This window comes from Panthera leo, chromosome B1, assembly GCF_018350215.1.
Source record: "Panthera leo isolate Ple1 chromosome B1, P.leo_Ple1_pat1.1, whole genome shotgun sequence".
NCBI lineage: Eukaryota > Metazoa > Chordata > Mammalia > Carnivora > Felidae > Panthera > Panthera leo.
Window position 1 is genome coordinate 31,602,015 of NC_056682.1, and position 22,595 is coordinate 31,624,609.

At 37.4% G+C, this 22,595-nt stretch overlaps 1 long non-coding RNA gene across 2 annotated transcripts in view; it reads left to right on the top strand.

Moving 5' to 3' along the window:
- Positions 1-59: 59 nt before the first annotated feature.
- The window catches only part of LOC122217498, a 32,824-nt gene continuing 10,288 nt past the window's right edge, over positions 60-22,595 (top strand). For both annotated transcript variants that reach the window (XR_006201554.1, XR_006201555.1), the window contains exons 1-2: positions 60-193; positions 6,069-6,154. This is a non-coding gene — a long non-coding RNA (uncharacterized LOC122217498). The remainder of the gene's footprint in view (positions 194-6,068; positions 6,155-22,595) is intronic.

Consider the following 22,595-nt stretch of genomic DNA (forward strand, 5'->3'; position numbering starts at 1 on the left):
CCCTGACGTCAGGGTCCGCTAGGGCCACGTGATGACAACACAACAAGCGAAGGGGCGGGGAGGGGGCGTTCCTAGGCGAGCTCCGGATCTGGAGACGCGGGAGTCACGCTGACTCGCGCCCCTGGAATGAATTCTTGCGTGTCATTTGTACTGGCCTGATGGAGTGACTGATGCGGCTGGAACCGAGATAGAGGTTAGAGAGAAATGTGTAATGAGGAAGTGTGAGGTGCTCATGTGCTGGCACCCAGATCTCCCACACCTACAGGATCAACATTGTTTTAGCCAGTCCCCCGAACATTTCAGTATAAAGGCTCACTTCTGTAATAGGTATCATGGTGACACAAAGGAAGCAAAAACCCAGGTGCCTCCCTGTCTTAAAACCTAAAACAAAGTTGGCGATATATTAACACTCTAAATAGGGAACAATGTAAGGCACGCCAGAATTTTAGTTGTTACAGATTTTTTAAAAATTTAAATTTCAAATGTACTATTCCATCATTGTAAAAAGTGGAAAATTCCAGGAAGACATACCGAAGAAAATAACCACCCAGATTCCATCACTGAACCTATTTCTGGGACTGGACATGGGAAACCATGTTCCTTCTGCTTGGGTGGCGCTAAACTTCTTTATATTCCTAAACACTCCACCTATTTCATATCCATGTCTTTGCCTTTCCTTGGTCTGTGTGGCATATATTTCTCTCAGTCTGTCATCTTTTAACTTTGTGTCACTCTGCAAATGTTCAAAATTTTCATGCAATCAAATCTATTACTTTCATATGGTTTGGGTGCCATATTTGACACCAAGATTTTAAATCCATTCCTTATAATTGTTTCTAATTTTCTTATAGCCTTACTTTTTTATATTGAGACCCTTAATCTATATGAAATTTATTTTTGATTTGTTGTACATTAATTAACTTCAGTTCTTTCCAACTGAGTAGTCAATTGAGTCAATGATATTTATTAATTTTTAAGTCCTCCTTTCCACACTGATTTGAAACTGTACCTTTTTTATTATTACCATCTGAGGGGGGGGGAGGAAGGAAGGGTGATTGAGCAGGGGAGAGAGGCAGAGGGAGATAGAAAAGAGAGAGAGACAGAGACAGAGAGAGAGAATCTTAAGAAGGCTCCATGCTCAGCACTGAGCCTCACGCAGGGCTCTATCCCACGACCCTGGGATCATAACCTGAGCAGAAATCAAGAGTTGAATGTCCAACGGACTGAGCAACCCAGTCTGTGAAACCGTACCTTTCTCATGTTCTAAATTTCCTCAAAAACATGAATCTGTTCAAGGCCTCTCTACAATAGCTCCATTAGCTAAAAATAAGAGAAGTTTGTCCCCTCTGTGGTCTTTTCAAAACTTCATGACTGTTTAATAACTCTTTAGATGAACTTAAAAGTTGACTATCCAGGATCGACCATGTATTAGTAGTTATTGAAGCTAGGTGATGGATACATTAAACTATTATTCCAGTTTTCAATATATTTGACAAATTCCACACTAAAAATGTTTTTTAAGGATTTGTCAAATTGCATTGCAAATTCTTTTAAGATTTTGGTCATAAATGTATTCAATTAAAAGATTAATTGGGAAGATAGTTGACATATTTACAAAACTGCCTTCCCATTCAGGACTATTGTCAATCGTTAAAAGAAAAAGGCAAGCGAATAGCCAGAAAAATTGAGTTTATTCAGGAATAGCAGAGGAGTTGCAAACGATGGTGAACCACAGGCAGGTCTGAAGAAGAAAGAAGAAAGTGTCCTTTAAGAGGAAAGGAAGAGGTTGGAAGAGGTTGTCTTGAGCCAAAGTTCATTAAGGAGAGCAAGAGTTTGAGGTTGTGGCAACTTCTCATTGGCTGAGTAGTTGCCAAGCAAGAGGAAAATCTTCCTTCCTGCTGGGGTATGTGAAGTGAGCTTCGTCCTGCTGAAGGATGTAAGGTAGGCTGCCAAGAGTGGTACCTGCGAACACCCTCTTCATTGATTCCCTTCTCCATTTTGAATTAGGTTTCCTTTATTCATTTTCACATCTCCCTCTTTTGACCAAGATCTTTCCTTGAGACAATTGCTGCTCAAGCATTTGGTTACTTATTTACTTAATTAAACATTTTTGTCTATCAGTGTCAGTGCCAGGAAGGACTTTTCCTTGGAGTCGTGTCCCATGTTGCAGGGAGAGCAGGTGGTGATAAAAACCATAGAAACCACATTTGAACAAGAAAGAAGGTAGAAGGAGGGGCTGTCAGGCATTTTCCCCTCTTAAGGTCATACCTTGTCTAGATTTTAAGCTTTGAAATCATCTCAAAATGTTGAGCTAACATCATTCCATTTGATGCATCACCTCTGGAGAGATTTGACAAACAACAAGTTTAAAAATAATTATGCAAAACAGAATTAAAAGTAGCATGACAAATCCAATTTGTATAATGGTTCTAAACCATGACCCAAATTTGAAGGTAGCCAACTGAACAAACCAAAGGACCAGGGAAGTCAGGTGAAATTTGTTGTAACCAGTGCAGTTGTTCCCTAATCTTGTGTAATTGAGTTTCTACCTCTCTAGAGGCATTTATAAGGTGCAACAGACGGTGTTTGCCATTGCGCAAATGCCTCCTTGTTCAGCAGGTAATCAAGGGCGAAGCAATTAGCCAATGAGTCAAATGATCATTGTTGGCCTGCTACTGCTTTGGTGTGGAATTGGCTAGCTCTTCTAATGTTAGGGAGAGATTTCTGATCAGGTGCTCATTGGTATTTACCGCAACCCAAAGAAGAAAAGCTTTCCCTATGGAGTCATGAATGCCTCTTGAAGTTCCCATTCAAGGCAGCCATGGTGGTTCAATGGCTGAACCAATGGAAGGCTTTTGGTTTGTTATGCATGTCAACAAGGATGGTTAAATGTCCCAATAAGCATTGGCGTCCAGTTCACCAGCTATCTAAACATTCATATACCCATGAAAATGCTATCCACTGCAGACAAAAATGAAACCAGATGGAGCACAGAGGACTTCAGCTAAGACCTGGTTGTTGATAGATTCATTAGCTGGAATTTCCTGATTGAACTTTTCAAGCCAGGGGTCAGGGGAATTAGGATGACATTCTGTGAGGTACCATCCCATTCTAAAGTGGTGTTTTCTAGAAGCCTTGCAAAGAGGAGTTAGTCCATCTGTATTTCCTTTGGATACAGGGAATAGATCATATTTAAGCAAGGAAAAGACACAGGTTGGGAGGAAGCAAAGGTTGTATGATTGGCAAAGATGGAGGTGTCTATTTGAGCTAATGTGGTTATTACTGGGGAAAGGTTGAAATAAAGTAGGGGAACACCTGGCCGTAGTATCCTAACCCCATAGGTAACATCCAAAGGCTTGTGGGTGTACTCAGGAATGACATTTGAGACTAAGGAGAAATCAGTTACTTGTAAAAGCAAGGGGTCTCTGACATCGTGAATAGATTGGAGTTTCTGGTGACAGATCCAACAGTCAGAAAGATTTGCCCCTTTTGAAATAGATTGGGAAATGTGGATAAGAGCATTGCCTTTCCAAGGAGGAGAGAAGGAAAGTAAGGTGAGAATAGCAAGAAAAAGTAAACAGGCCTAGTCCTATCATTTTGGGAAAGCTGTCTGGCTCAGCTGCCATTTGCTTAAATTCCTGGTAAAGTCCCTTCCAGGCAGCCTGATTGGAGGGAATCTTTCTGAAGGCTTCTTTCCTAGGAGATGAAATCTCCAGGCTGCAGATTATGAGGTCTAATGGCTTTGTCTCCTGGGAGCTCACTGTGGAAAGATTGTTCTACTAAGTATGATCATTCTTTAAGGATTTTATTGGACCTTTGCAAAACTGAAGTATATCCCCTTTTATCAGCTGTGGATCAAAAAAAGCAGGAACTAGTTAAGTGCATTGGGCATCCTGTGATTATCTCAAAAAAGGGAGTTTACCAGTTTCAAAAGGGGCGGATCTGAGATTCAGAAAAACCAATGACAGTGCTTTTGTCCAGGAAATTTGAAGGGTTTCTACAAATTTTGCTAATTGAGTCTTAATGATGAATTAGTAATTCAACTAGTTTTGAAAATTGAGGGTGGTAGGTACCGTGAACGTGTTGTAAAACTGGCCAAACAGCGCAAATTTGTTGAAGCACCTGACTGGTAAAGTGGGTTCCCCGATCACTAGGAAGTTCAAAGGTGGGGGGAAGAGGGGTTCCCCTAGTAGGAATGATCCTTTCTAACAGGATCTTAGCCACGGAGGTAGCAGTGGCCTGTTTACAAGAAGAACAGATTCTTACTGAACTTCTGCAAATAACTATACTGCCATGAGAAAAAGTACTCAAGTGTCTGAATTCTGGAGGGCTCAGTTAGGAAGAAAAAAAATCATTTCATCTTTGTTCACAAAGATTTTACATAATTGTTGTAAGTCATAGATCGCTTAAGAGAAAACATTTTCTTCAACCTAGTTATATGATCCTAAAGCTTTCAGAGACCTGTATTCTACAGTACTTGTCAGAGTCCTTTTCATGAATTTCTCCTTAGATGAAATACATTTGCAAAAGCATCAGAGTAAAACAATAACTGGGTATAAATGACAAAAGACTTACAAATGCCCATTATAGATCTGATGAACAGTTCATTACAATGGAATTGACAAGAAAACTTGCTTATTTCTGTGACATATATTTTTAAATTATGACTGATAAGATGTCAGGACATATCAGAATTTTAAGGATTTCATATAAATTTTGGAGCACATAATTACATATACATATACAAATATAAGGTAAATAAGGTTTAGTATTACTTCTTATTTGACAAGCTTCTCATGTAATTTAACATATTAAATAAGCCTAATCAGTTTAACATTTCCCTTTTTTGTAGGGAGAGAGAACAAATCCTTTGAGATGTTCTAGGAACCCTCTGGAAACACACAAGATAGTTCAAGGTCAAAAAGATTTCAACCAGAATTTTGGGAAGTTTGTCAAAAATATAAAAAGACTTTAACACTTGACCAAATAGGACCACAGAAAACTATGAAACAAGACATAATTATCCATTTAACCAAAGTGACAAAAACATTTTAAAGGCAAACACAGAAGGTTACCTAGTTGCAAAAAGCCTTAGCTCCTTTTAATAGAAAAGACTCTTTCCCTAGGTAATCAAAGACCTGATAAAGATAAAACACAGATTCTTTGTTTCCTAGGGAGATTACATTGAAGGTACAGGAACTTTGTTTATAATTTCTTATTAATAGCAAAAAAATAATCTAAGAAAACTTTGTCCTTTTAATAGAAAAGACAAATTTTAATTCTGTACCAGTATACTTTTTTTTTTTTAATTTTTTTTTTTTCAACATTTTTTATTTATTTTTGGGACAGAGAGAGACAGAGCATGAACGGGGGAGGGGCAGAGAGAGATGGAGACACAGAATTGGAAACAGGCTCCAGGCTCCGAGCCATCAGCTCAGAGCCTGACGCGGGGCTCGAACTCACAGACCGCGAGATCGTGACCTGGCTGAAGTCGGACGCTTAACCGACTGCGCCACCCAGGCGCCCCTGTACCAGTATACTTTTGATACTAAAATTCTTTCTCTTTTTTTAAACTTAAATAAATCCATTTCAGTCTTAACCATGCAAAAAATTTCCTTCTGAAAACTAAGAAGTAAGCAATAATGGACTGACAAATTTATAAATACATTTCATGTATTTATACATTTCATGTATTTCATTTATTAATACAGTTCTGGAAGCATATGCTCTTTTAACTAGTATACTCTTTCAATGTGTCACAAGACATCATTACTTACAAACCCAAATTTACCTTTAGTTTCTCTGAAATAGAAAATCAATAGTAGAGAAACCTATGTTCAGTAATTAATGCTTTAGAATTTTATCTTGTTTGGAAAATGATCCAGGTACTCAATGAAGTTCCATCATTTAATTTAACTTAGCAAAGTTCTAAAAGTTTCAAGTTACCAAAAATATTTGGGGAAGGTATTTTTTAAGCACGCATACCATAAAACAATTATTGCAACTTAAAAAAAATTCTTATTCCATTTCATCTATCTAAATCCTTTGTTCCCCCAAATTATGTTTAGATTACTCACAGAAGCTTAATGAGACATTAGACAAGATCAGCCATCATTTCCAGGGAATTTTCCTGCTGACAAACTTTGCAATTGAGGTAAGATGAACTTATTTGACTTAATAAACCCAAGTAGAATTACAGTTATTTATTTGCATTATATTTAATGTTGATGACTCTGAAGAGTTAATTTTGGCAATACCATCCAGAGGTAGAAAGATATCAAATTGTTTTTTTTTAATATGAAATTTATTGTCAAATTGGTTTCCATACAACACCCAGTGCTCATCCCAACAGGTATCCTCCTCAATGCCTATCACCCACCCTCCCCTCCCTCCCACCCCTCATCAACACTCAGTTTAGTCTCAGTTTTTAAGAGTCTCTTATGGTTTGGCTCTCTCCATCTCTAACTTTTTTTCCCCCCTTCCCCTCCCCCATGGTCTTCTGTTAAGTTTCTCTGGATCCACATAAGAGTGAAAACATATGGTATCTGTCTTTCTCTGCCTGACTTACTTCACTTAGCATAATACCCTCCAGGTCCATCCACGTTGCTGCAAATGGCGAGATTTCATTCTTTCTCATTGCCAAGTGGTATTCCATTGTATATATAAACCACAACTTCTTTATCCATCCATCAGTTGACGGACATTTAGGCTCTTTCCATAATTTGGCTACTGTTGAAAGTGCTGCTATAAACATTGGGGTACATGTGACCCTATGCATCAGCACTCCTGTATCCATTGGGTAAATTCCTAGCAGTGCTATTGCTGGGTCATAGGGTAGAAGACATGCTTGTTTTTACGAAACCGACAAACTTAAACCAGCTTTTAGTTTATCTCAGACCATGTGAACTCAAAAAACATTTGGGTTAGTCTACTTCATTTATATAAGTACTTATTGTTTTGAAGCCAATAAAAAGGAGTCATTAACAAATTAATTTTGGCAATACCATCCAGAGGTAGGAAAATATCACATATCTATAATATACATACATAGACATGCATAATATATAGACACGGAAATCTTATAACTTTTGTTTTAAAATTTTTAGTTATATCTCAGGTACAAAACTCAAAAGAATAGTTGGATCCAAATTATGTTTCTGGCAGATGGCCTAAGTTAAGTTTACCTCCTTAGATGGCCAATGTTTTTTACTAAAGATTTTGCATTTTTATGCTACAAGGTTCCTGTTAGAGCTGTTTTTGGAGTCATTTTGTCTTTTAGACCTTCTGCTACCGATCTGGGAATGCATTTCATTGTTGCCGAAATATGTAGGATCTTCTCTTTTCATGGATCACCTTAAATGGTGGATTTATCTAAAAGAAAGTTTCCCCAGAACGGCCATTAAAATTCCAAAGCGGGGCGCCTGGGTGGCTCACCCGGTTGAGCATCCAACTTCGGCTCAGGTCCTGATCTCACGGTTCGTGAGTTCAAGCCCTGCATTGGGCTCTGTGCTGACAGCTCAGAGCCTGGAGCGTGCTTCTGATTCTGTGTCTCCCCTCTATCTCTGTCCCCTCCCCTGCTCATGCTCTGTCTCTTTCTGTCTCAAAAATAAATAAAACATTAAAAATGATAATAATAAAATAAAATAAAATTCCAAAGTATCCAAAACTTTACCCATTTTTCAGAAAGGCACAAGAACCTGGTCCAAGGATTAGGTGGAGCCTATCTTGCCTTTGGATTCTCTAAAATATACCACAAGGGGCCCTGTTTTCCAACAGCTGTTTTACAACACCAGGAATTATGTGTTTTCCCACCCCTTTTGAATAGGATGGGTGACTTGCTAAGAAACTCCAACAAATAGAAACAGAAACAGAAGGGAATAAACAGAAATAGAGACCAAGTATGCACAGTAAACTTGGAGAGCTCAGAACGCAACCAGAACAACAACAACAAAAACAGAGGTACCTGGGTGGCTCAGTTGGTTATGCATCCAATTCTCGGTTTCAGCTCAGGTCATGATCTCACAGTTCTTGAGATCAAATCCCCTCATCAGGCTCCATGCTGACAGCACAGAGCCTGCTTGGGATTCTCTCTCCCTCGCTCCCTGCCCCTTCTCTCACCTCTCAAGATAAACAAATAAACAGAAGAAGAAGAAGAAGAAGAAGAAGAAGAAGAAGAAGAAGAAGAAGGGGAGGAGGAAGACAGAAATTTAGAAAACAAAAATAAAATCAGCAGGAAGGGTGGTACTTTCATGAAAAGAGGTCCCAAATAAAGTCCAAATGCTTGACCAAAAGGAGAGAGCTTGAATCCAAGAGGAGACTTAACCAAACCCAAAGGGAAGAAGACTGCACCTTGTGAAGAACACAAGGGGCTCAGGTGGGTCCTGTGGGTAGTTCTCAAGGGTTTATCCCCTTTGGATCCCATTGGTAACACCAAGAAATGTCATCCATTAAAAGAAGAAGGTGAGGGGCGCCTGGGTGGCGCAGTCGGTTAAGCGTCCGACCTCAGCCAGGTCACGATCTCGCGGTCCGTGAGTTCGAGCCCTGCGTCAGGCTCTGGGCTGATGGCTCGGAGCCTGGAGCCTGTTTCCGATTCTGTGTCTCCCTCTCTCTCTGCCCCTCCCCCGTTCATGTTCTGTCTCTCTCTGTCCCAAAAATAAATTAAAAACGTTGAAAAAAAAAAATTAAAAAAAAAAAAAAGAAGATGGTGAGCAGTTGAACCAACAAAATCAACCTTGTTTGGGAATAGCTGAAGAATTGAGGAGGAGCAAATCTTGGGGATCCCTAGGCAAGTCCAAAGAACAAGGGAGGAGATCATCCTTTTATAGAGGAAAGGAGAAAGTTTGGAGGGGTTGCTTTGAACAAAAATATATCAGAGGAGAGCAAGAGTTCAGGGTTGTGCCGATTTCTCATTGGCTGGGTTGTTGCTGGGTGAGGAGAAAATCTTCTGGTGTATGTAAAGTCAGCTATGACCAGTGGCACAGACATGAGAACCCTTCCTTCATTGCTTCGTGACTCCACTTTGAATTAGGTTTTCTTTATTCAGTTTCACACTATGATATCCCTCCTTATTCTATTTATTATTATTATTATTATTATCTTGTAAAAGTGCTTCTTCAAAAAAGTCTTGAACATTTCTTAGTCTTTTCTGAGTTTGGGCATAATCACTTTATACAAAATTAATTAGAAAGTTTCTTTTTCAAAAAAAAAAAAAGAAAGTTTCCTTTTCTATGGTCTTAAGTAGATAAAACTGAAATTACCTTTCTTTAAGGGGTTGGTACAATTCCACTAAGGGAAGAAACATCCAGTGTTTTTAGGGAGGTTAGCTTTGTTGCCATAGGATGTTCCCTTTATATCTTATTTTGTGTTAAATGTCCTCAATTTTTTCTTGATTATATTACCTAATAGTTTATCTATTTTATTGACTTTTAAATCTCATTTCTTCCTACCCAATTGTATTATTCTTAAATCCTTCTTTTAACGGCTTAATTGAGATATAATTCACATACTCTACAATTAATCCCTTTAAAGTTCACAATTCAGTGTTTTTATTATATTCACGGGGTCATGTAACCATCACCACAATCTAATTTTGGACTTTTGTCATCCTATACTCATTAGCCGCCCCTCTTCATCTTTTCCTAACTTGTTACGTTTGATACTTATTTTATTCTTTTTTTCTGAACTTGGGTATTTAAGACTTTTTCCAGATCAGAGTATGTTTTTGCATTGTTTCTCGTTTGGAGATTATTTTTTAGGTTTTCTTTGAAATCTATATGGTTTCCTTTAGAGAATGTTCCACGAGTATTTAAAAAGGAGGTATAGTCTCTGTGTTCATAATATCAGGGTTAATGGATCTATTGGAACCACCTTAGTAGTAATGTCATTTAATGGGGCGCCTGGGTGGCTCCATCCATTGAGCGTCCGCATTCGGCTCAGGTCATGATCTCGTGGTTTGTGAGTTCGAGCCCCGCGTCGGGCTCTGTGCTGACAGCTCAGAGCCCGGAGCCTGCTTCCGGAGCCTGCTTCAGATTCTGTGTCTCCCTGTCTCTCGGCCCCTCCCCTGCTCATGCTTTGTCTCTCTCTGTCTCTCAATAATAAATAAATGTTTTAAAAAAATTTAAAAAAATAGTAATGTCACTTAAGTTTTTCTATTTTCCCCCTCTTTATGTGTCATGGGTTTCAAGAGGTCAGTTAACATTTCCCACCCCTAACTATGATTTTATTTCTTCTATCTCCTTTTTTTATAGTTGATACTTCATTATTTGATTCACAGATATTCATGGTTGTCTCTTTATCATAATGAAGTGGTCATCACTTTGTCCTCAGTTCAAATTATCCTGCTACTGACATCACGATCCTGGTTTTTGTTGTGATAGTGGTTTTTGTTTAGTTGTAACATCATAATGTACCTTTACTTACCCTTTTAATTTTCCACCTCTCTGAATTACATTCTATTAGGTGTGTCATAGGGTTACAGCAAAAACTAGTCTTTGCTTTAGGATATAATCAGATTTTTTTTTCTTTTACTACAATAGTTTAACACATTTATTTTGTAAAGTTTATTTATTTATTTTGAGAGAGAGGCGGTAGGGGGCAGAGAGAGATGGAGAGAGAGAGAATCCTAAGTGGGCGCCGTGCTGTCAGCATAGAGCCCAACGCAGGACTCAATCCCATGAATTGTGAGATCACGATCTGAGCCCAAACCAGTGGCTTAGATGACTGAGCCACCCCGGCACCCTGTTTAACACATTTATATCCATTAATAATATATATGTATTTGGATTTAATATTGTTATTATATATCATGCTTTCTGTTTGATATCTCAACATATCTTTCACCATAGTGCTCTTTGTTTTATAATATATTTCATTTTATAATTTAGGAATTTTATTTTTGTTCAGTTAGTTACTCTTATAACTATACGTTTGTATAATTTCTTTAGTCCTCCATTTCTTCTTTCTTCAGTTTCTTCTAAAGAGGGAGACACAGAATCCGGAGCAGGCTTCATGCTCTGAGCTGTCAGCACAGAGCCCGATGCGGGGCTCAAACTCACGAACTGTGAAAATTGACCTGAGCTGAAGCCAGACGCTTAACCGACTGAGCCACCCAGGAGCCCCAGTCATATTCTCTTCATATTTATCTTTGTAGTTTTAGATATAGTTGAACATCTATCACTTGATTTGTCAACTTAATCTGATAAATTTTGATGAGTAAAAATAAGGTTGCATACCTTCCCTATCTTTTACTTTTCTCCCTTTCCTCCACCACAACAAACATATGTTAATTACTCATTTCAATATAGAGTTAATACTTCGTAGTATATATTTGTATGTATCCAATAGCTATTACTGTAATCATATTGCATAATGAACCACCCCAAACTCACTGGCTTACAGAAGAAACATTTATTCTCTGTCATGTATTTGAAGGATAATTAATATAGACTCAGTTTAGGTGGATTTGGTTTCAAGGTGAAAGTTGGTCCTGCTCTGTAATCTTCCTTGGACCATGGGTTGGCCAGATCATATTCCCCTCATGATGACAGAAGAAATTCAAGAATAATGAGGAGAAGCAACTCCTAACTATCATTCCTTGCACATTCCATTGGCCAAAGCAAGTCAGAGAACCAGCTGCAAAGTCACACTGGGAAGGGAATGGATTCTAGGAGACTACAAAAATATGTTAGCATAATTCCCATATTTATTTTAGTCTCAATTCTATAGTTACAGTTTCATTGCTCATTATAGATCCTATTGCCACAATTTATGCAGTTATCTCTGGCTTGCTGAAGTTTTCTCCCTGAGAATAGTGTCCCCTAAAAATGCATATTCTAAAAGGCTGGCCTGTTGTCCGTGAATTTTTTTTCCTGAAACAACTTTTTTTTTGCACAACAGTTGAAACACAACGAAGCACATGTTTGTAAGTACACAATTTTATATCTTTGGACTTATGTTTACACTGTGAAACCATAACCACAGTCAAGAGAGTGGCTATATCCATCATCCTCAACACTTTTCCTAGTGCCCCCCTTTTTTTAAAATTTATTTTTATTAAAAAATTTTTTTTTAACATTTATTCATTTTTGAGAGACAGAGTGTGAGTGGGGAGGGCACAGAGAGAGAGGGAGACACAGAATCCGAAGCAGGCTCCAGGCTCCAAGCTGTCAGCACAGAGCCTGACGCGGGGCTCGAACTCACAGATTGCGAGATCATGACCTGAGCTGAAGTTGGACACTAAACTGACTGAGCCACCCAGGCACCCCTCTAATGCCCCTTTTAATCTGTGCCTCCTGCCCTTCCCGTCCTTTCACTCCCAAGTGATCAATGATCTGCTTTCTGTCACTATAATTTTCATTGTCCAGAGTTTTTATATAAATGAAATCATATATGATATACTTTTTTGGCTGGCTTCTTTCAATATACTTATCTTGAGATTCATTTATGTAGTTGTGTATATTAATGGTTTGTTGCTTTTTATTGCTAAATAGCATTCCTTTGAATGGATATACGTAATTTGTTTCTCCATTCATGCATTGTAGGCACATTTAGGTTGTTTCCAATTTGGGGCTATTACAAATATGGCCACTATGAACATTTATGTACAATTCCTCATACGGACATATAGTTCCTTTTCTCTTGGGGAAATACCTAGGAGGTAAATGAATGGATCATATGGCAGGAGTATGTTTAATATCTTGAGAAACTAAAATATTTTCAAGAGTAGTTTTATAGTTCTGCAAGCAGTATTTGACAGTTCTGTTTGCTCAATAACCTTGTTAACCCCTGGTATTGTGTTAATTTTAATTTAACTTTAGTTATTCTCATAAGGGCGTAATGTTTCATGGTGGATTTAATTTGCATTTCTCTAACGATAAAGCCATTGAACAACTTTTCATATGCTTGTTATCCATATATCTTATTTGATGAAGTGTCTGTTCAAATCATTTGCCCACTTTTAAAATTGAGTTGTTTTCTTATTTTTGAGTTATGAGAGTTCTTTATATGTTCACAATACAAATATTTTTTCAGGCCTATGATTTGTAAAGATTCCCGCTCTCCCTCCCCCCGCCCCCATTACATACACTTGTCTGGTGTTTCTCTTAACAGTGTCTTTTTTTTTTTTTAATTTTTAAATGTTTATTTATTTTTGAGAGAGACAGACAGACAGAGTGCGAGCAGGGGAGGGGCAGAGAGAGAGGGAGACACAGAATCCGAAGCAGGCCCCAGGCTGTGAGATGTCAGCACAGAGTCCGATGCGGGACTTTAACCCAAGAACCATGAGATCATGACCTGAGCCAAAGTCATACACTTAACTGACTGAACCACCCAGGCACCCCAACACTGTCTTTTGAGGAACAGAAGTTTTCATTTTTGATTACACCTAGTTAACCAATTTGTTCTTTTATGTATTGTGCTTTTGATGTCATATCTCCCAATTCAAGGTAACAAAGATTTTCTAGTATGTTTTCTTCTAGGATTTTGATACAATTGCAGTGAACATGTAGAATGCCTTGGGTAGTATTAGCATTTTAACAGTAGTCTTCCAATCATGAACATGGGTTGTCTTTTCATTTAGTTAAACATCCTTTCGTCGCTTTCAGCAATGTTTTATATTTTTCAGTGTACAGATTTCTCACCTCCTTGATTAAATTTGTACCTATTTTATTCTTTTGTGTGCAATTGTAAATGAATTATTTTGTAAGTTTTCTTTTCAGGTTATTTATTGTTTATATATAATAAGACAGTGGATTTTTGTATGTTGGTCTTGTACCCTGCAAACTTGACTGAATTCATTTATTAGCTCTAGTAATTTTCCTTTAATTCTTTGAGATTTCCTGTGTATAAAATCATATCATGTGACAGTGAGATAGTTTTATGCCTTCCTTTCTTAAGTGAATGCCTTCCTTTTTTTCTTGCCTAATTGCTCTAGTCAGAACCTCCAGTACAATGTTGAATAGCTTTGGTGGAAGTAGGACTCCTTGTTTTGTGACTGATCTTAATGTTAAGAATTTTTGTATCTACATTCATAAAGGATACTGGTCTATAGTTTTTTTGTGGTGTCTTTGCCAGCCTTTGGTGTTGGGGTAATACTTGCTCCATAGAATGAGGTAGGAAGTCTTCCTTCTTCTACTTTTTGGAAGAGTTTGAGAAGGATTATTGTTAATTTCTCTTTAAATGTTTGGGAGAATTGGGTACCTGGGTGGCTCAGTCGATTAAGCGTCCGACTTCAGCTCAGGTCATGAGCTCACGGTTTGTGAGTTTGAGCCATGCATCAGGCTCTTGGCTGTCAGCACAGAGCCCGCTTCAGATCCTCTGTTCCCATCGCTCTTCCACCCCCCCACCCCCCCGCCCCACCGCTCTCTCTTTCTCTGAAAAATAAATGAAAATTAAAAAAAAAATCAATAAATGTTTGAAAGAATTCACCAGTGAGGCTTCTGGTCCTGGGTTTTTCATGTCTAGAGGTTTACGATTCTCTGTACTTGCTATAGGCCTACCTGGATTTTCTATTTCTTCTTGAGTGAGTTTTGGCAATTTGTGTCTTTCTGGGAATGTGTCCATTTTCATGTAGGTCTTATAATCTGTTGGCATATAATTGTTCTTAGTATTCTTTTACTATTATTTTTATTTCTGTAAAGCCAGTAGTAATATCCCTACTTTTATTTCTGATTTTAGTTATTTGCTTTTTTCCCCTTAGTTTAACTAAAGGTTTCTCAATTCTGTTGATCTTTTCAAAGAACCAACTTTTGGTTTCATTCATTCTCTCTGTGATTTTACTAGTTGTCTATCACATTTCTCTCTAATCATTATTATTTTTCTCTTCTGCTAGCTTTTGGTTTAGTTTGGTCTTCTTTTTCCAATTCCTTAAGTCATAAAGTTAAGCTATGGGCTTGCAGTCTTTCTTCTTAAAAAAATTTTTTTAATGTTTATTTATTTTTGAGACAGAAAGTGAGCAGCGGAGGGGCAGAGAGAGAGGGAGACACAGAATCTGAAGCAGGCTTCAGGCTCTTAGCTGTCAGCACAGAGCCCTACACGGGGCTTGAACTCCTAGACTGTGAGATCATGACCTGACCCAAAGTCAGACGTCTAACCAACTGAGCCACCCAGGGGACCCTTTCTTCTTTTTTATTTTTTTTTTTTTTAAATTTTTTTTTTTTTCAACGTTTATTTATTTTTGGGACAGAGAGAGACAGAGCATGAACGGGGGAGGGACAGAGAGAGAGGGAGACACAGAATCAGAAACAGGCTCCAGGCTCTGAGCCATCAGCCCAGAGCCTGACGCGGGGCTCGAACTCACGGACCATGAGATCGTGACCTGGCTGAAGTCGGACGCTTAACCGACTGCGCCACCCAGGCGCCCCGCCTTTCTTCTTTTTTAATGTAGAGATTTACAGTAGTAAATTTTCCCCTGAGCACTGCTTTTGCTGCATCCCATAAAAATGTTATCCTACTGTCCTCTTGTCTCCATGGTTTTTGATCAGAAATCAACTTTTGTCTAGATTTATATTCTCTTTGTGTTTGGCTTTTGACAATTTGAATATAAGGTGTTGCAACGTGGATTTCTTTGGCTTTATCCTTTTGGAGTTCATTGACTTCTTTGGCGGGTACATTTGTTCCTTTTATCAAATTTGGAAAGTTTTTGGCCATTATTTCTTCAAATATTCTCTAGGACTCCCATTATGCACAAGATGGTATTTTACGCCCTGTTCATTTTTCTTATTCTTTTTTTAATAGACTTTATACCAGATTTGGGTTCACAGCAATATCTAGCAGGGACAGAGATTTTCCATGTAACCCTGTGCTCACAGATGCATAGTCTTGCCCATTATCAGCATTCCCCACTGGAGTGGTACCTTTGCTACAATTGAGGAACCTATACTGACACATCATTAGCACCAAAGCCCATAGCTTACATTAGGAATGAGTCTTTGTGTACATTCTATGGGTTTTGGCAAAAGTAAAATGACATGTATCCATCATTATGTTATCATATGGAGTATTTTTACTGTCCTAAAAATCCTCTGCGTTCTTCTTATTCAGCCTGCTCACCCCTAACCCCTGACATCACCACTGATTTTTTTTTCTGTTTCTATAGTTTTGCCTTTCCTGAAATGTCATATAATTGGAATCAAACAGTATGTAGCCCTTCAGATTGTTTTTTTTTTTTTTTTTCACTTAGTAATATGGACTTAGTAATATGGAGGGTTCCTCCACGTCATTTCATGGCTTCAAAACTCTTTTTTTTTTAAATCACTGAATAATATTTCATTGTGTGGATGCACTACAGTTTATTTATCAGTTCACCTACCAAAGGACCTCTTAGTTGCTTCCAAGTTTTGGCAGTTATGAATAAAGCTGCTATAAACATCTGTGTGGATTTTGTGTGGGCATAAGTTTTCAACTCCTTTGATTAAACGCCAAGAAGTGCAATTGCTAGATCATATGCCAAAAGTATTTAGTTTTCTGAGAAACTGCCAAACTTCCTGTGCAAAGGGGCTGTACCATTTGCATGGACATTTCCTGTTGATGAGTTCCACATCATTGCTACCATTTGTCAGCGTTTGAGATTTTGGCCATTCTAATACGTATGTGGTGGTATCTCGTTGTTTTAATTTGCATTTCCCTGATGACATGTGATATGGCACATCTTTTCCTATGCTTCTTTGCCATCTGTGTATCTTTTTTGGTGAGGTATCTGTTAAGGTCGTTAGCTAATTTTTAAAAAATCAGATTGCAAGGTTAAAAAAAATTTTTTTTTAATTAAAAAAAACAAGAAAGGGGTGCCTGGTGGCTCAGTCGATTGAACATCCGACTTTGGCTCGGGTCATGATCTCACGGTCTGTGAGTTCGAGCCCCGCGTCGGGCTCTGTGCTGAGAGCTCAGAGCCTGGAGCCTGTTTCAGATTCTGTGTCTCCCTTTCTCTGACCCTCCCCGTTCATGCTCTGTCTTTCTCTGTCTCAAAAAAATAAAGGTTAAAAAAAGATTTTTTTTTTAAATCAAATTGCTTATTTTCTTACTTGAGTTTTAAAAAGTTCTTTTTTATATTTGGCCAAACTGCCCTTTATTAGATATGCCTTTTGAAATATCTTTTCCCCAGTCTGTGGATTGTCTTTTCATTTCCTTGACAATGTACTTCGAAGAACAGGATTTTTTTTTTTTTTTAATGAAGTCCAGCTTAGCAGTTAATTCTTTCATGGGTTGAGCCTTTGGTGTTGTAGCTAAAAAGTCATTGCCAAATCCAAGGCATTTATATTTTTTCCTATGTCATTTTCTAGTTTTACAATGTTGTGTTTTAGATTTAGGTCCGTGATCCATTTTGAGTTAACTCTTGTGGAGGATATAAAGTCTGTGTCTAGAATCAGTTTTTTCTACGTGGACATCCAGTTGTTCTGGAACCATTTGTTGGAAGGACTATCTTTTCTCCATCGGATTGCCTTTGTTCCTTGTCAAAGGTTAGTTAACCATATTTATATGTGTCTATTTCTAGGCTTACTGTTCTGTTCCATTGATCTATCTATTCTCTCACCAATATCACATTGGTCTTGATTATTTTTGATTTTCAGTAATCTTGAAGTTGGCCGGTGACAGTCTTCCAGTTTTGGTCTCATGCTCAATGTTGTGTTGGCTATTCTGGGGTTTTTATGGCTCCATATAAATATTAAAATGAGTTTGTCGATATTCACAAAATAACTTGCTGGGATTTTGATTAGGATTATATTTATTCTACATATTGAATGTATAGATCAAGTTGGGAAGCACTGTATTCTTGACAATACTGCCTTCCCATCCGTCAACATCGAATATCTCTTCATTTAATTTGTTCTTCTTTAGTTTCTTTCATCAGAGTTTTGCAGTTTTCTTCATATAGATCTTGCACATATTTTGCTAGATTGATACCTAAATGTTTCATTATTTTGAGGTGCTAAGAAAGGGTGTTGTGGTTTTAAATTTCAAATTCTTCTTGCTCACTGCTGGTATATAGAAAGTGATGGCCTTTTGTATATTAACCTTGTATCTCGCAATCTTGCTATAACTGCTTCTTAGTTCCAGGAATTTTTTGTGTGGTTATTTTGGATTATCTGCGTAGATGGTTATACCATCTATGAACAAAGACAATTTTATTTTTTCCTTCCCAGTTTATATACCTCTTATTTCCTTTTCTTGCCTGATGTCATTAGCTAGAAATTTCAGTACAATATTGCCTTATACCTGATCTCAGAAGAAAAGCTGCAAGTTTCTCACCATTAAGTATGATATTAGTTGTAGGGTTTGTGCAGATATTCTTTATGGAGTTGAGGATGTTTCCCTCTTTTCTTAGTTTACTGAGTTTTTATCACGCGTCGGTGTTAGATTTGGTCAAATGCTTTTCCTACATTTATTGATATGAGCATGTTATTTTTCTTCTTTAGCTTGTTGATCTTATGGATTACATTAATTGATTTTGTAATGTGAACAGCCTTGCATTCCTGGAATAAATCCCACTGGTTTATGGTATATAACCCTTTTTATACATTGTTGGCTTTGCTTTGCTAATTTTTTTTTTAAGACTCTTGTGTCTGTGTTCATAAGAATTATTGGTTTGCAATTTTTTCTAATGTTTTTGTCCAGTTTTGGTATTTGGCGTTTGGTTTTAAGTCATGCTGGCTCATAGAATGAGTTAGGAAGAATTCTCTCTGCTTTTATGTTCTTATAGAGATTCTAGAGAATTGATATGTTTTAAATGTTTCATATAGTTTACGAGTGAACCCATCTTGGCCTGGACTTTCTCCTTTGGAAGGCTTAATTTAGTTTAATTTAATTTTGTTTTGTTTTGTTTTATTTTTTATTTACAGTTTATTTATTTACTTATTTTTTTTTCAGGAGTAGAATTTAGTGATTCATCACTTACCTATAACAGCCAGTGCTCAACACCTCCCTTCCTCCATCAACCCTCAGGTTGTTCTGTATAATAAAGAGTCTCATATGGTTTTTTTCCCTCTCTCTCTCTTTTTCCCTTTACCATATGTCCATCTATTTCGTTTCTTAAATTCCACAAATGAGTGAAATCATACGGTTTTTGTCTTTCTCTGACTGACTTATTTCAGCTTAGCATAATCCACTCTAGCTCCATCAACATTGTTGCAAATGGCAAGATTTCATTCCTTTTGATGGATGAGTAGTATTCCATTGCGCGCGTGTGTACGCGCACGCACACACACACACACACACACACACACACCACCTCTTCTTTATCCATTCATCAGTTGATGGACATTTGGGCTCTTTCCATAACTTGGCTACTGTTGATAATGCTGCTATATACATCGGGTACATGTACCCCTTCAAATCTGTATTTTTGTATCCTGTGAGCAAATACCTAGTAGTGCCATTGCTGGATCATAGGGTAGTTCTACTTTTAACTTTTTGAGGAACCTCCATACTGTTTTCCAAAATGGTGCACCAGTTTGCCTTCCCATCAGCAGTGCAAGAGTGTTCTGCTTTCTCTGCATCCTTGCTAACACTTCTTGTTTCTTGTGTTGTTAATTTCAGCCATTCTGACAGGTATGAGGTGTTATCTCATCATGATTTCGATTTGTGTTTCCCTGGTGATGAGTGATGTTAGACATCTTTTCATGTGTCTTGTAGCCATCTGGATGTCTTCTTTGGAAAAATGTCTATTCACGTCTTTTGCCTATTTCTTAACTGGGTTATTTGTTTTTGGGGTGTTGAGTTTGAGAAGTTCTTTATAGATTTTGGATACTAACCTTTTATCAGGTATGTAATTTGCAAATATTGTCTCCCATTTTGTAGGCTGCCTTTTAGTTTTGTTGTTTCCTTTGCTGTGCAGAAGATTTTTATCTTGATGAAGTCCCAATAGTTCATTTTTGCTTTTGTTTCCCTTGCCTCCACTTACATATCTAGTAAGAAGTTGCTGCAGCTGAGGTCAAAGAGGTAGCTGCCTGCGTTCTCTAGGAGTTTGGTGGTTTCCTGCCTCACATTTAGGTCTTTCATCCATTTTGAATTTATTTTTGTATATGGTGTAATAAAGTGGTCCAGGTTCATTCTTCTGTATTTTGCTGTCCAGTTTTCCCAACACCATTTGTTGAAGGGAAGGCTATTAATTTTAGATTCAATTTCTTTAATAGACATAGGCCTATTCAGATGCTTTATCTTTTCTTGTGTGAGTTTTGGCAGATTGCATCATTCAAGAAATTCATCCATTTCATCTAGATTCTCAAATGTGGGCAGAGAATTGTTCATATTGTCCATTTGATGTCCATGGGCCCTGTGTTAATGTACTCTCTTTCATTTTTGATATTAGTAATTTGTGTCCTCTCTTTTTTTCCTTAATTATCTGGCTAGAGGCTTATTGATTTTATTTATTGTTTTCAAAGAACCAGCTCTTTGTTTCATTGATTTTCTCTTAATTTCCTGTTTTCAATTTCATTGATTTCTAATTTTTATTATTATTCTTTTTGTATAATTTGGGTTTAATTTGTGCTTCTTTTTCTAGTTTCCAAGGGTAGAAACTTAGATTATCTTTAATCTTTCTTCTTTTCTAATATGTGCACTCAATACTATAAATTTCCCTCCAAGCTCTGCTTTCACCATATACCACAGATTTTGAGAACTTGTATTTTCATTTGCATTTAGGTCAAATATTTTTAAGTTTCTCTCGAGATTTCCTCTTTGACCCATGAGTCATTTAGAAGTGTGTTGTTTAACCTTCAAGTGTTTTAGGATATTTCAGCTATCTTTGTTATTAAATTCTAGTTTAATTCCACTATGGTCCAAGAGCAGTCATTATATGATTTCTATTCTTTGAAATTTGTTAAAGTATGTTTTATGGCCTAGAATGTGGCCTATCTTGGTGAATGTTCCATAGGAATTTGAGAATAATGTGTATTCTATTGTTGGATGAAGTAATCTATAGATGTCCATTATAGCCAGTTGATCAATGGTGTTGTTGATTTCTACTATGTATTCAATGGTTTTCTCCCACCTGGATCTGTCCATTTCTGACACAGGTCTGTTGAAGTCTTCAACTATAATAATGGATACATCTGTTTCTCCCTGAAGCTCTGTTTTTGTCTGATGTTGTTTGGTGCATATATGTTAAAGATTGTTATGTCTTCTTAGAGAATCAATTCCTTTAATACTTACTGTGTAATGTCCCTCTTTATCTCTTAAAACCTCCCTTTTTATGAAGTCTTCTCTGTCCGAAATTAATGTGGCTATTCCCACTTTCTTTGATTTAGAGTTAGCATGGTATATTTTTCTCCATCCCTTTATTTCTAATCTATCTTTGTTTTTATATTTAAAATAAGGTTTTAAAAATCCTTTTTAAAAAAAGTTTATTTATTTATTTTGAGAGAGAGAGAGAGCACAAGCAGGTGAGGGGCAGAGAGAAGGAGAGACAGAATCCCAAGCAGGCTCTGCGCCATCAGTGCAGAGTCCGATGTGCGATTCAAACTCACAAACTGTGAGATCATGACCTGACTGAGATCAAGAGTCAGTCTCTTAACTGACTGAGCCACCTACATGCTCCTAAAATAAGGTTTTTATTTTTTTAGACAACATATAGTTGGGTCTTGTTTTTTAATCCACTCTGACAGTTGGCACATTTAGACCATTTATATTCAAAGTGATTATTGAGGGGTGCCTGGGTGGCTCAGTTGGTTAAATTTCTGACTTCAACTCAGGTCATGATCTTGTGGTTCGTGAGTTCAAGCCCCGCATTGGGCTCTGTGCTGACAGCTCAGAGCCCAGAGCCTGCTTCAGGTTCTGTGTCTCCCCCACTCGCATTCTGTCTCTCTCTCTCAAAAATAAATACACATCAAAGTGCTTATTAATATAGTTGGATAAATATTTACCATATCTGTTCCCTTTTTCTATTTGTTGTCTTTGTTCTTATTTTTTCTTCCAATCTTTTTCTGCCTTATGTCGTTAACATTTTTTTGTTTATTTATTTATTTTGAGAGAGAGAGAGAGAGAGAGCAGGAGAGAGGCAGAAGGAGATGGAGAGAGAGAATCTCAAGCAGGCTCTGCACTGTCAGCACAGAGCCTGACACGCGGCTTGAACTCATGAACTGTGAGACCACGACCTGAGCCGAAATCAAGAGTCAGACACTTAACTGACTGAGCCACCTAGGCTCCCCTCTGCTTTATGTCATTTTAATTATGCATTTAATGTCATTCCATTTTCTCTCCTTTTTTTAGCATATCACTTATACTTTTCTCCCCTTTATTCAGTGATTGCCCTAGAGTTTGCAATGTACACATACAACTAACTTGAGCCTACTTTCAGGTAACACTATGCTATTTCCCAGGTAGTGTAAGCACCTTACAATACCAAAATAAGGCTAATTCCTTCATCTCTTCCCTAATATCATTGTTATAATTCATTTTCTTTATATAGAAGCATATATATATGCATCGTTGCTTTTATTATTATTTCGAACAAACTCTTATCTGTTAGATCAATTAAACGTAAAAACAGTAACTTTTTATTTTACCTTCAATTATTCCTTTTCCAATGCTCTTTTTGTCTTTTAGTAGATCTGAATTTTTGACTCACATCATCTTCCTTTTCTCTCAAGAGACATATTTCTTGCAAG